The sequence below is a fragment of the Erpetoichthys calabaricus genome, chromosome 12, assembly GCF_900747795.2.
Source record: "Erpetoichthys calabaricus chromosome 12, fErpCal1.3, whole genome shotgun sequence".
Taxonomy (NCBI): Eukaryota; Metazoa; Chordata; class Cladistia; order Polypteriformes; family Polypteridae; genus Erpetoichthys; species Erpetoichthys calabaricus.
In genome coordinates, this window is record NC_041405.2 from 141,391,355 (window position 1) to 141,405,299 (window position 13,945).

General features: G+C 38.1%; 3 protein-coding genes across 6 annotated transcripts in view; 2 read left to right on the top strand and 1 right to left on the bottom strand.

Annotated features, from left to right (window-relative positions):
* Nucleotides 1-13,945, bottom strand: part of ap3d1 (adaptor related protein complex 3 subunit delta 1) — a 1,136,182-nt gene that overhangs the window by 331,758 nt on the left and 790,479 nt on the right. The gene's annotated exons all lie outside the window — the stretch shown is intronic.
* The window catches only part of theg (theg spermatid protein), a 455,045-nt gene that overhangs the window by 34,961 nt on the left and 406,139 nt on the right, over nucleotides 1-13,945 (top strand). The gene's annotated exons all lie outside the window — the stretch shown is intronic.
* The window catches only part of LOC114662759 (mesoderm induction early response protein 2-like), a 54,037-nt gene continuing 44,959 nt past the window's right edge, over nucleotides 4,868-13,945 (top strand). For all 4 annotated transcript variants that reach the window (XM_028816412.2, XM_051935289.1, XM_051935290.1 and 1 more), the window contains exon 1: nucleotides 4,868-4,974. The gene's annotated coding sequence lies outside the window, so the exon portion shown is untranslated. The remainder of the gene's footprint in view (nucleotides 4,975-13,945) is intronic.

Genomic DNA, 13,945 nt, shown 5'->3' on the forward strand with positions numbered 1-13,945 from the left:
TATCATCATAATCATCATCATCATCTAGGACCTATAAAGACTTACGTGTGCTGCAATTTCAAACACATACAGACTTTGATATATGTTCCCTACAGTATCTTTATAAATGTAAGGAGGCTTGTTCTCTGGGCACAAGTAGCCATGCCACCTTGTGTAGAACTGGCACAGCACATTTATTAAGTCTCACCCATAGAATACAAATATAACATGGCATTCCAGATCAGAGTTCCACTCACACTGGCACACCAATCCTATACAGACTTAGCACACTGCATTGTACAGCATTATCTTTACTATATGCTTGTTTGACCGTGTTATCCAAAGTGACTCACAAGATCAGGATATAACTGGAATACGTGACTTAGAAGGACAAGCATCTCAGCAGCACTCAACAACAATTGGGGGTGTTTGGCAGAGTTACCAACTCCTGCTTGAAATTTGCCATAGGGCATTTAGAGGACTTTGAGAGCAAGAAGAAAAAGATATTCTAGTCTGATGAGACAAAAATGTACCTTTTTCAGTAGAACTCCAAGTTCTTTGTCTGCCGAAAACCAGGAACTACTCAATACATGCCTAATACCATCTCTATGGTGAAGTATGGTGGTGGCAACATGGTGCTATGTGGGTGCTTCCCGGCAATAGGACAGGTAGACTTTTCAGAATTGAGGGAAGGATGAATGCAGCCAAATACAGAGAGGTCCTTCAAGAATACCTGCTCCAGAGTGCACAAAACCACAGACTGGAATGATGGTTCACTTTTTAGCACGCTTATGACCCAAAGCATACAGACTTAAACCCCACAGAGCATCTGTAGAGAGATCTGAAAATGACAGTTTACACACACTTCGTAACTAACCTAAAAGAGCTTGAGAAGATCTGCCAGGAAGACTGGGATAAACTGCCCCAATCCATGTGTGCATAGCTTGTAGAGACTTAACCCAAGAAGATTCGAAGCTGGGAATGCTGCCAAAGGAACTTTTACAAAGAACTGAATTAAGGGTCTGGATTCTTCTCTGTGAGAGATTTCAGGTTTTGATTTTTAATGAATTTGCAAACCTCTCTGAAAAATTTGATCAGATAAACTTTATTAATCCCAAGGGGAAATTCATGTTTTCACTTTGTCATTATGGAATATTGAGTGTTGATTGATGGGTAAAAATGTCAAATGTATCTATTTAAAAATAAATCTACAACAAAATAAAGTGTGCAGAAAGTGAAGGGGTCTAATTGCATCACTGTCTGATATGGCAACTGCAACATATTCGACCGCAAGCGCCTGCAAAGGATAGTGAAGACAGCAGAGAACATTATTGGGGTGCCTCTCCCTTCAATACAGGACATATTTTACAAACGTAGTGTCCGCAAGACCTGCAGCATTGTACAGCACCCCTTACATCCCTCACATGGACTTTTCACACTTCTGCCATCCAAGAGAAGATACTGCAGCATCAAAGCCAGATCTGCCAGGCTGCAGGAGAGTTTTTAGCCCCAAGCTGTCAGACTCCTTAACACCATGCTGCCACCTGGAATCTTCCACACGGCATCAACCACCTCTAAAAACAGAACTTTTATACATGCAAGCCACTTTCCTGCAAAGACGAGTGTGCAGGTAGAAAAGAACTGAAAATCTCATACTGACCTTTAAGTATTTTGACACTCTTAATATCCTTCTGCTGTGAAACATTGTGACCTGTCATTGTTTACACACGTCTTAAACAACTATTATCATACACTGATAATTTCTGTATTATCTATATCTATTATTTATTATTTATTTATTTATTATATTACATATCTATTGACTAAATTTATGTATCTAGATTGCAAATACCATACATTGCATCATCAATTGTTCATATTGCTAACTACACGTCAATATTGAAAAAAAAAGGCTCCTATCAATTATGGAGAATCCACTGCATCCACTAAACAGTGTTATCTCCAGACAGAAGAGCAGCTTCAGCGACAGACTGCTGTCAATGTCCTGCTCCACTGACAGACTGAGGAGATCATTCCTCCCCCAAACTATGCGACTCTTCAATTCCACCTGAGTGGGTAAACGTTAACATTATTCAAAGTTATTGTCTGTTATACCTGCATTTTTATTACTCATTAATTTAATATTGTTTTTGTATCAGTATGCTGCTGCTGGAGTATGTGAATTTCCCCTTGGGATTAATAAAGTATGTATCTATCTATCTCTATCTATATTGCTGCTACTTCTTTGTCTTGTCTTTGCACAATGTCTTGTCTTGTTTGTGTTTTAATTTTAAATTTAAATCTTAATTTTAATTCTATTTTTAATTTATTATTTGCATGGCACTTCATGTTGTTACACTGTGGACCCTGAGCTTCGCAATTTCGTCTATCTGTATACTTGTATATGGTTGAGATGACAATAAAGTTCACTTTGACTTTAACTTTTACTTTAATTGCTTTCTGATTTTACTATAAATACACATACAGGAATATCTAATGTGATGTGGTCTTAAACACACACATACTGTCCAAATTATTAAGTAAAACTAAACACAGTGGTCACAGCAGCCTGCATGTTTGCTTATTAGCCCCCAACACATACTGGTATGACATGTTTATGAAGACTTTTAGATAGATAGATAGATAGATAGATAGATAGATAGATAGATAGATAGATAGATAGATAGATAGATAGATAGATAGATAGATAGATAGATAGATAGATAGATAGATACTTTATTAATCCCAATGGGAAATTCACACATATATAATCTGCATAGTCAAAAGATGTTAAGATTTGCATTGGGTGTGATGAGGATGGATAGGATTATAAATGAGGACATTAGAGGGTCAGCTCAAGTTGGACGGTTGGGAGACAAAGTCAGAGAGGCGAGATTGTGTTGGTTTGGACATGTGCAGAGGAGAGATGCTGGGTGTATTGGGAGAAGGATGCTAAGGATAGAGCTGCCAGGGAAGAGGAAAAGAGGAAGGCCTAAGCGAAGGTTTATGGATGTGGTGAGAGAGGACATGCAAGTGATGGGTGTAACAGAACAAGATGCAGAGGACAGAAAGATATGGAAGAAGATGATCCGCTGTAGCAACCCCTAACAGGAGCAGCCGAAGGAAGAAGAAGAAGATATAATCTGTATAGTCTGGCCTTTTGAACTTTATGCTTGCATTGCACATACTGCCCTGGGCAGATTTAAACAGATGAAGACATGCCAGTTTCATGAATATTTACAGAATCTGCACAAGTCAGTATTAAAAAATTAAGCAGGCCTATCCACGATTTCCCAGTAGCTATGGCTTTCCCTTTGAAAAAGTACAGACTTATAGGTAAACCAGAAGCATGCAATCTTTCATACTCAATGCCATTAATGGTATTATGAATAGGAGCAGACCTACCTATACCTCGTAATCTGGCATTTGAATTCTATGCACATTTTCACACATACAAACTGGCACATAAACCTACACACAGGTTGCCCATAAGCCACATTTATTTTATACAGCATTCTTTCTACACTAAATGGCAATCCACTTATTCAAAAATACCTTTTGCTTGCATACTGTAACTCCCCTGGGTCCAGACATGAGAGGGACACACTCCTCAGGTCGCTAGGACCTGTATGAGGGGGTGGAACCACCTATGAAGCAGTCATAAAAGCGGCTCAATAAGCATTTGGGCAGTGCAGACATGGCACAAAGACAGAACCTTGGACTTGTCTCCCATCTGCTAGAGTCCATCAGCCCTGATGCACTAACCGCCAGAGAATCTTGGATGTGGACCCTGGCTTTGGGTCAGTTCATGGAGAAGGTATATGGATTGCCTCCCAGCCCCCCCATAAGAGTGTGGTAGAGTTAGGCAGTTGGGAATGTATAGAGTCATAGAAAACACTAGAACAGTATGGCAAAAGCAGCCAATGAAGAAGCCAAAGGGGCTAAAGTGGCTAATTCCATTCATCATCTTCTCAAGCCCCGTCCCCCATACTTTACACTGGTGACTGTGGTTGGGAGAAGAACCGACTAACAACCCAAGACTGAGAACTGTTCTAACACTAATACTGTCAGACCCCTTGATCTTGCTCACAACCGCTCTCTTCAAGCAGGGTACACCAATTCGCTGTCCGGGGTAGTCAGACACAACACTTATAAGGCTCTTTGGACGCGTCTCCCGGATGCTAGAATCCATCAGCCCTGATGCGTAACTGTCAGAGAGTCTTGCATGAGGTCCCTGGCCTTGGTTGAGCTCACAGTCGGAAGAAAGAGTGGCATACAGGCTGCCTCTGATCCTGGATGAGCAGGGAGATGCAGAGACTGATTGGTGTTAAGGAAGTGGCCACAGAAGAAGCCAAAATAACTTTTTTAGGCCAGTCACAGCAGTCACAGTAAAATGGCTAATTCCCTTCCTCTGTCTCCTGTACTTGTTACATTGCTTTATTTTATTTATTTATTTTTCTCAATAATCGGACCATGCATGCAGGTTACAGGACTTACTCAGGGTAATCTAGTGAGTCAGCTGTGAACTGCACCAGCAACCACAGTGTTGTCCTGTGCTGCACAAAATGTAATTTTGAATTTCAGAACTTTTACAGTATGCAGCAAATATATATCTCCAAAATGCACCTACACTAGCATCTTGAACCCATGCTCACTTCACATTAAGTGTAGTGCCCGTACGTTAGCCGGACCTGCTCTGCGGAGCGACGGCCCGTAAAACCAGCATGGTCAGCGCGACCACCTAGGCAGAAGAGGCTCCCACATCACCCCAGTTCACATGAGATGCGGCACGTGCCGGACAGAGTGAACTAGACGCCTAGGCGGCTCCCTAGCTACCTGCCGCATGCACCTCCTCCGCGCCTGCGCGCTATTGGCCAGCTGCCACGCCCCGATCATTATACTATCAGTTATCAACCAATAAACCACAGCGCCTATTGTATCACTGGGCTGCATCCGGGCACTTCTCTTAGCCTGCGCAGAAACGGAATGGCGGAGGTGAGTGAGCTGGGAGGTAGGGGACGAACATATCGCGGCAAAACACTAACGGGAGCAGAGTGTTTGAGCTGGCACGACTAGTCGCGCTCGGCAGACTCTTTCTCACAGTGCTGTGGCTCCGAGAGTTTCGTGCTGGTAGATGGGAGTAGTGAGAGGCGCCGAAGGAGCCCGGGAAGAAGAGGGGGGAGGTGGCAGGCTCTTCTTCCATCGCAATCGCTCCGCTTTGCCACATAGTGCGCTATAGGCAGTAGCGGCCAGCTGTGCATAACTGCACAATAGTGTCCCAGGTGTGCTGCCCTGCCCCCTCTTAACGGTCCTAGGGGCTCAATGCGACTACAGGGGTGCCGAATTCAACTGCAGACGTGTTGTCGGCGATATATACCCCAGTACGGTTCGGCGCTCTCACTTCTTACTGCTTGGCGTATGTTCATCGAGAACCCAAATAACTTGTTCAACTTGCGCCTCTTTCTTTGCTTCGATGTTTACAGTTCTATTTACATTGCTGGGAAAGTAATCTGGAGTCTCGCTGCAAACTTTGATCTTACGTACTAAAGAAATGTCCCCAGTGGTGGCTCATGACTTGAATCCGTCTTTAGCCCCATAATAACCCTCGCCGTTATTATATGCAGCAGTTAGCACTAACGTTTCGTCCTCGGCACCTATTTTTTTCACTGTAATTTTACTAAGTGTTTGTATTGAAATCCCGTTGGAACTCTCAAATAAAAGTGGTATTCATGCAACTAATGTATATTGTTTAATCGTAAGCTCAAATTGACTGTATATAATCACTTTAGGCGTAATAAAAACCAAGGTGGATGGGAAGCGTTTTCGTATTATAGTTAGCACTGCTGCTCTTTGCAGGATTGTTACTAGGATGAAATGTGAATCCATACGTTTGACTAAACAGGATAGATCTACATTAAAGGACAAAGTGAATTGACTCAGAAAAGTTAGAATTAATCATGCAGTTTAAAACTTAGAAAAACAGTTTTTAGAGCTCAGAATTTTAAATAATGTTTTGAGAGGCGAGTTTTTAATTCTTTTTGAACATTAGAGAGGGATTTGATTGTTTTCTTTACAATTTCAAGGTTGTCTCTCCTTTTGTAATGGTTTTATCAAGTGAACATTGAAAGTTAAGCAGACAAAAACTCTGGTGGTGGTATAAGATTTAAACCTTTCTGACCTCTGCTGCTGCTGCTTTAGCTTTTAGTTTTTTTGTTGTTTTGATTTTTGCATTGTTACCCCATTTAGTTTGTAGAAGTGGCAAAGAGAATTTTTTAACTCCTGTTTTTGCGGAGAAAGGACAGTTTCTAATAGGATGGGATTCAATACTTTAGAACAATCTACACCAGAACAGGACATTCAGTCGAACAAAGCTCACCAGTCCTATCCACTTAATTCTTCTTCAATGACCTCTAGTCTAGTTGTGCAAGTTAATAAAGTCCTACTGTCTACTGCACTTCTTTGTAGCTTAATTCTATGTGTCTATAGTTCTCTGTGTAAAGAAAAACTTTAACTTTTGTGCAAAGTTTACCCTTAGCAAGTTTCCAACTGTGTCCCCATGTTCTTGATGAACTCATTTTAAAATATCAGTCTTGATCCACTGTACTAATTCCCTTCATAAATTTTAAACACTTCAGTCGTGTTTAAATCTTGTTAATCTTGTTTTGCTTAAACTTAAAAGGCTCAGCACTTTTAATCTTCATAATTCATTCCCTGTATCCCTGGAATCTGCTTTGTTGCACTTCTCTGGACTTTTTCTAACACTGCTGTGTCCTTTTTGCAGCCTGGAGGCCAAAACTGCACATAGTACTCCACATGAGGCCTCACAAATGCATTATAAAATTTGAGCATAACCTCCTTGGACTTGTACTCTGCACATCCGAGTGCTGTATAACCTAACATTCTGATAGCGTTCAGAAGCCATTAAGAATGCTATCTGGCAGTTGACAGTGTCGAGTCCACTACGACTCCTAAATCTATCTCATAAGGTGTACTTTAATTTTTCTTTCCATTGTAAATGACAACAGCAGACAATTAATAAATAGACATGATTAGGGTTTTTTTTTATAAAAAATGTCCCAACAGTCCACATGTCAAGTCATCCAGTGCTCACAATGTGCAGATTGCATGTAAATGTGGCTAAAATATTGTTAAACAAATAACTCTGGAAAAATGAAAGTAATGCACAAACAGGACAGTCCTTCACACTTTTGAAATGAAGACCTGCCTCTCCTCTTCATTCGTTGGTCAAGAGTCCTGTTTTCAATTGAAAGCCTGGACATTTTTTATATTGTTTATTTGTTAGCCAGCAATGGTCACTGTTGATTTACATCCTATCAGAAAATTTTCCTTTCTGCACAACATCCTGAGATAAAAAGTTTTATTTTTTATTTTTATAAATTAGTGTTTTTACTAATAACTACATGGGCTAAGTAGCGTTTTATAAAAAAAAAATACCATTTTTGGGTGGAGATTCTTTTAAGGTCCAGGTAGAATTTATATATCATTTTATGATATGAGCACAAAAGCATTTGGAAGCTTTCACATCTGGATCTCATCTTTTGGATGTATCTCAGAATGTTTATCCCTGCTCGGAAAGCGAAAACAATTGCGAAGTGCCTTAATTCAGGATACTTTTTTTAAATGCAAGGGAGACAAAAAAAAACTTGAGTATATTTAAACTTTTCTTAAACCGTTTTTCCAAACATAATTGGTGTAGTAACATTTCTGAGCAAAGTCACCTGAACACTGCAGTTAGGATAAATGGAAGTAAATTGCAGACCATAGTATTATCTGTTCATTTTTTGACTATTTGGCCTTCTGAAGATGCATCTAGAAAAGACAGAGAAAAGGAATAGTTCAATAGAAAACAGAAAGTTAGTATAGTTTAAGATTTCTTTCATCTTATTTTATTAGGTATGTCTTGAGAGTCCAAAAGCAAGTAATGATAGTGTTTCTCGATGTGTATTTATTTGTTCAGAGGTTTCAGTAACCTGTCACTTGATTGACCCACTAAGGATACATTTTGTGCTTATTTTATCAGCTACTATAGTATTACATGGTGGAAGACGATGTCTGTAGCAGTGTACAAGTATGTTGTGTATATCCGTTCATTCCTGAGACCTTTTAAAGGACTGCAAGCCTCGAGTGTCAACGAGTATTGATCTTCATCTTGTGATTACACATTTATTGTGAAACAGCTTGTCATTTTATTATTCTTTTTTTTTTTTTTTTATGAGGTTTATGCATTTTTTTTTTTTTTTTTTTTTAAAGTAAAGTAGCTGTGCACTTGACTTCATTGATCATCTACCTCCTTGGCAACCTTTCAGCCTCGGGGTGTAATTTCACCAAAAAAAGTCATCTTCAAGCATTGTTATTCATATTATTAAATGTTGATGCCCTGATGTGAATTGTTGTCTTTATTCTGTAGAAAAGTAGACAATAATCACTGGGAAAAATGACACCCTTATGATAACTCGCAGTTCTTCACTATGTGTGATTAAAAATAATTTATTTAAAATTGCTGTGAATCACAACTCAGAACTATGTTCTTATGTTCTGAGCTTCATCGCCTGTCTACCAGGAAGAAACTGTAAAGCTTATTAATCATGTTTACTCACTCAAAAACGTTGTCCTTGGTTCTTTTATTGTCATATCCTCCGCAGGAGCCACACAGTATGTGCTATAACATTCAATAATTAGTTTGTGGTACTTCAGTTTTTTTCATTGTGGTTTGGCTCTATCACACTCTGCCTTTTTCCATTTCCTCAATATATTAGTGTATTTTTATTTATTTATTTATTTTTTTAATTTTGTGTGCATGCAGCATACCACAGAAAGTGCCTAATACTTGGTGTATGACACTTATCGACTTACAGGTGGCCTTGACTCTTTCAAAAACCTGAGACATTTTGAAAAAAAATCTAACACAGTGTAGTCAGTTCAGATTTATTTTTATATGTATCAAAGTGTCACAAATGTACACAACATGGTCATTCAGTATGAATTTCACTCTATATGGAAAAATAACACAAAATGTAACAGGTGAACAGCAGGCGCAATTTAGAAAAAAAAAATCGTCAATGTTTGTGTGTGCATGTGTTGTTAAACCTCTTTGTCTTTATGCGATTTGGTTTGTGTGCTGGCATTGCCTATAAAAAATACGATTTGAATATACATGTACTAGTGACAGCCGATGCATATTAAAATCTGCTGATTTCAGGGTGTACTGACAACTCTGCCTCTATATTCGACGTTCCGCACACTTTTGTGCAGAGAACTATTTGTTACAGGCCATAGCCGAATATAATCATTGAAAAAGCAGAACTGCAGAGACAAATGTAGGATAATATGCAGCATAAAGTTATGGAAAGTTATTTGGAGGTGCCACTGTGGAAAATATCAAATATCCAACCACAGTGGCTACTGTGAGAAGGCAAGTGAATAGGAAATGTATCTACCTTAAGAAAATAGAAACAAGAATCTGATAATAAAAAGAAACTGGAAGTAATAATTTTATCACAAGCATACCTTAGAAATGTGGAAGTCAAGTTTTCTTGAATCGAAACCTTTGCTGCTTTAAGTTGGACATTTTTGGAAAGATTGATTTTTGCTTTCCCATTTGAACCTTGGCCACCTCTATTTTAAAAGAGCAGGGTAGTTGTAAAAATTTTAAAAAGCATTAGCATGTAGTTTTACGTGGCAAATTAATATATACTATGAATGTTAAGAAATTAGCTTTTACTCAAAGAAATGCCAAACTTATTGTTTAAAATAGAAGGAGACACAGTTTTGTATGTGAAATGTGATTCGGCTGCCAAAGGTTCTATAAACCATTACCCATTTATGAATTTCCTGGTGGTGTTTCTGTGATCTTGAATCAGTCAAGGTTGCATATTGAAATCTTTTTAGTTGGCCAATAAAAGGTGTTAGTTTGCTGGATTTCTCATTACAAAGGGAATAAATAAAGACGTTTTTTAGCACTAAAGTAGGCTTTTTTGTGGGGGGTAAAAATAAGTGAAATGATGCATCTAGTAAAGAGACTTCATTGTTAGTTTATATTTAACTGTTAAAATGGCATAATACGATAACAACATAGGTCTGAAGTAAACATGAAGAAAACTGACATGCCACACAGTGGTGCACATTAAACTGCAGTCCACAATGGCATTATATTAAACTTATTTTTGACTGTAATGATCACAATAAGAAAGGTTGAACTATCTTGAATTTGTATTGGTAGAATATTAAATCTTTTCACACTATATATTGAATGACTGTTTTGCCTTCTAGTTTAAAGAAGGATGCAATTGCTTCTGCATGGATTCAGATCCTGTGCCCAATTGCTGTCCATATTGTAGTTCTCTCCTCTGCCTGGGTGGATGGGTTTTCTCTGTGTCCTTTTAGGTTTCCTTCCACATTCCAAAGATTTGCATGTTATATTAATTAACAGTTCCAAATTTGCCTTATAGGTAGGGTAGTGTTGAAGTGGTTCTCCAATTTTTGAGTTCAGAACAATCCTGTCCAGGGCTGTGGAGTCGGTACACAAAATCTCCAATTCCTTAATTTATGGTGCTACTGACTCCAAGAATACTTTTTGTAATTTTAAACCAAACATTTGGGGTAACCCAGAAAGTTTCATGTTTTTAATTAGAAATTTGACACTTTTTTTTTTTTTTTAAAGCTACCATTAAATTGATTTAAAAGTGTCACCAATGTATTATTAGTGTGTATAATGGCCATTACTGATTAAAATCACTGACTGGTTGCGAATGGTAGCCCAATGAAGTACTGGAATCCCATCTAGGTTTGGCTCCTGCCTTGCACTGGATGCTGCCAGGATAAATTCCAGTCCTCCTGAAGCTCTGAAGATTAAATAGGTCTGAGAATGTTCTGTTATGTGTATTATAGTTGACTAAGTAGATGACTCAAAAAATAATGCAAGCCAGATTTCTCTGTACAGCATTAATTCTGTTATTCATCTCTTTTGTTGTAGGACTTATTTATTGTGTTGGGAGGATGGGATTAATCTGAATTATTTCTAGGAAAAAAGGCACAATTGTGGTAGCATATTAGTACACTGCATAATCAAGTCATTTTCAGACTGGTTTGGGATGTCGCTGTTGTCTCCAAAGAATACTGCACTCGCATTAGTAGAGGCTCAAAATGATAAACATCCTCAACAGTCTTCATAACTTGACCCCTTTTTTGTGTACTAGCTATATAAAATCTTTATGCAGCAGGCAGTCAATTTTTAAAACTTTTAACTACTAGTAGTACTGTGCAATATTTATCCTAAAGTAGCATTCCTGAAGATAGCAAATGTCAAGTGCACTGCTTGTTTGGCTATTCTTCTCCCATATAACTGAATCCATAAAACGTGTACACATTCAAAAGTTTTTTCACTTTTTTGACTTCAACATTATGAAAAGTAGAAATATTTAAATCTGAATTACTAATGTGTAATTTAAACCATCCATTTATACATTATCTAAACCATTTATTGAGTTCAGGGTTATCAAAAATGAATGGCTGTTCAAGCAAGGAACTACTGAGGGGGCAAACCAAATCAATAACATCTGTAGGTGCTGGTTAATGGATGTTTCTCAATAGCATGTCAAGTTGTCTTCAATTCGGTGGAGTACTGGAAGGTGGGAAGAAGATAATTCACTCACTACCTGTGTACACAAGTAATTAAGAAGGATAATAGGATGTTGACACCACATACTATATAACCGAAGTACAAGTCAAAGAAGGCTATTTTGAGGCTGTTTAGGCTTCTGGTGAGACCTCATCTGGAATACTGTGTGCAGTTTTGGTCTTTGGTGCAATAGGGCTAAAGCATTTTCAGAGAATAGTAGAGAGACTGATTTCAGATGTATGGATTGTGAACTGTAAGAAATGACTGAAGAAGCTACATTATGTCAGTTAATCAGTGACATGACAGAAGCGTTTAGAAATATGAAGAGAATGAGTATGTCGAGTAAAATTTATTCTACAAGAACCATTGGGCTCTAAATTTTAAAGGTAAATTTCACACTAGGGTTCGAACTTTTTCCTCAGACAGAGAATACTACATTAATTGAATAAATTTACCAAGAATGTGAAGCAGATATTAGTACTTTAGCCACCTTTTTCATGACCAGATGCTATTTTTAAAAAGTTATGTGGTTCTGGTTTATCACTGTTGGGCTGGATGACATGTACTCATCAAAACTTTACTTTAGCCTTTTTGTGAGCATACAAACCAGTTTTCCTTATGCAGAACAACCTTTGAAAATTGATATTCTGGAGCCATATGACATATTAGCAACTGGACAAAACCAAGATGATAATAACAGCCATCTAAGCCTTCAGTAAAGACATAGTTTAATTATAAATGTTAAAACTAAGCTGAAAACTGTCTCTTTTCTTTGAACGCTAGAATGCAGCATAGGTGAGGTGGGGGGGAAATCATATAGTAATACTGTTTTGTATACATTCACCCCCTGAGCCAATTGAATTTTCTTTGTCTTGTACTTTTACTGTCAGGCAAAATGCACTGAATGTGGTTATAAGTTAAACGAAATAAAAAAAATAAAAACTATATCAAGGACATCCACACACATAGTATTATCCAGCACTTTGAGTGCCCTTCACTAGCACAAACTACATGGTAATATAGTTTGGAAAACAGGAAAAGTTAAATTCTTGTAGAAAACTTGCTGCTGCTGGCAAAAAAGGTGACTTTGAGAAAGATGTATTATCAAGTGCCACAAAATAAGCAAATTTTTTTTAATGTATTCTTTGAAAATAAAACTACTGTAATATATTTAATATCAATTTAATCTGGCAACAGGAACTCTTAACATCAGCAGTGGTGGGCGGAGTTAGCAAGGCAACGTCAGACAGACAAAAATGTCAGAAAACACGGCTATAGATCTGTGGTGTGTGAGGAAATTAGTTTTGATTTTACTTTGTGCTAACGTCATTTTATATAGCACTTTAAACAAGTATTGTCAAAAAACAGCTTTAAAAAAATAATGTACATAAAAAAAGAACAAATGCTATATATAGCATATAGCGCGCCACAGTCAGAACTACCAGCGAGACCTGCAGCTGGTTAAACATCATGCTTTATAACCAGATATAATCGCTTTATAACTAGCTGCCTGTGCACTTTGTGAAGTGGTTGTGCAATATGTTTGAGCAGTTTAATTCCCTAGTTTTCATGTGGCTGCTCCCACATAAACTCCAGTGTTTCTGCCCCATTGTTTACCTTCTCCATCTGTCCTCTGACGGACTCGCTTTGAATCTCTGCCTAGATTATGACTTTTGTAACAGATTACGATTTGGATTTGTTAGTTGTGAGTAAACAGCGTACAAGGTCTCCCTGTTTCCGTCCTGTTATTACAATTGCCAGTTAATTTTCGTTTTTTTTAAACCGTGCCAAATAAGTTGGTTTTGTATACTGATATATTCTCAATTCCTGGAGTTGCTCATTGCTGTTCAGTCATTGTTGCTTTGTGTAGCGAGCGTGGTCAGTGACTGGTCAAAATGAAGTCACTCGGATCCCTCTGAGCTCAGTTGAAAAATGCGGGCAATATGACTAAAGGCCGCCTCATGCTTAGCAACAATGGCTGAAATGGAGGCAGAAGTGGTTAGTGCTGTCTGTGATGATTTAGTGCCTAAAAAAGGTACAAATGTAATTTCCGTTGTTTGGGAATGGTTTGGCTTTAGACAGAATGATACAGAACAAAAGACTGTTCTATACAAACTTTGCAAAAGGGAAGTAGGAACGAAAGACAGCAACATGTCAAACCCATTCAATCATTTGAAAACAAAACCCATTACAAAGTAAGAAGATTGTAGTAGTCTTTGCAAAGCCTCTGCCCAAAACACAACAAACCACACTGCCGCAAAACAAACCACACTGACCGCAACATTCTCACATTGCATACTATATCAAAAGAGAACTCCAAATGGCAGT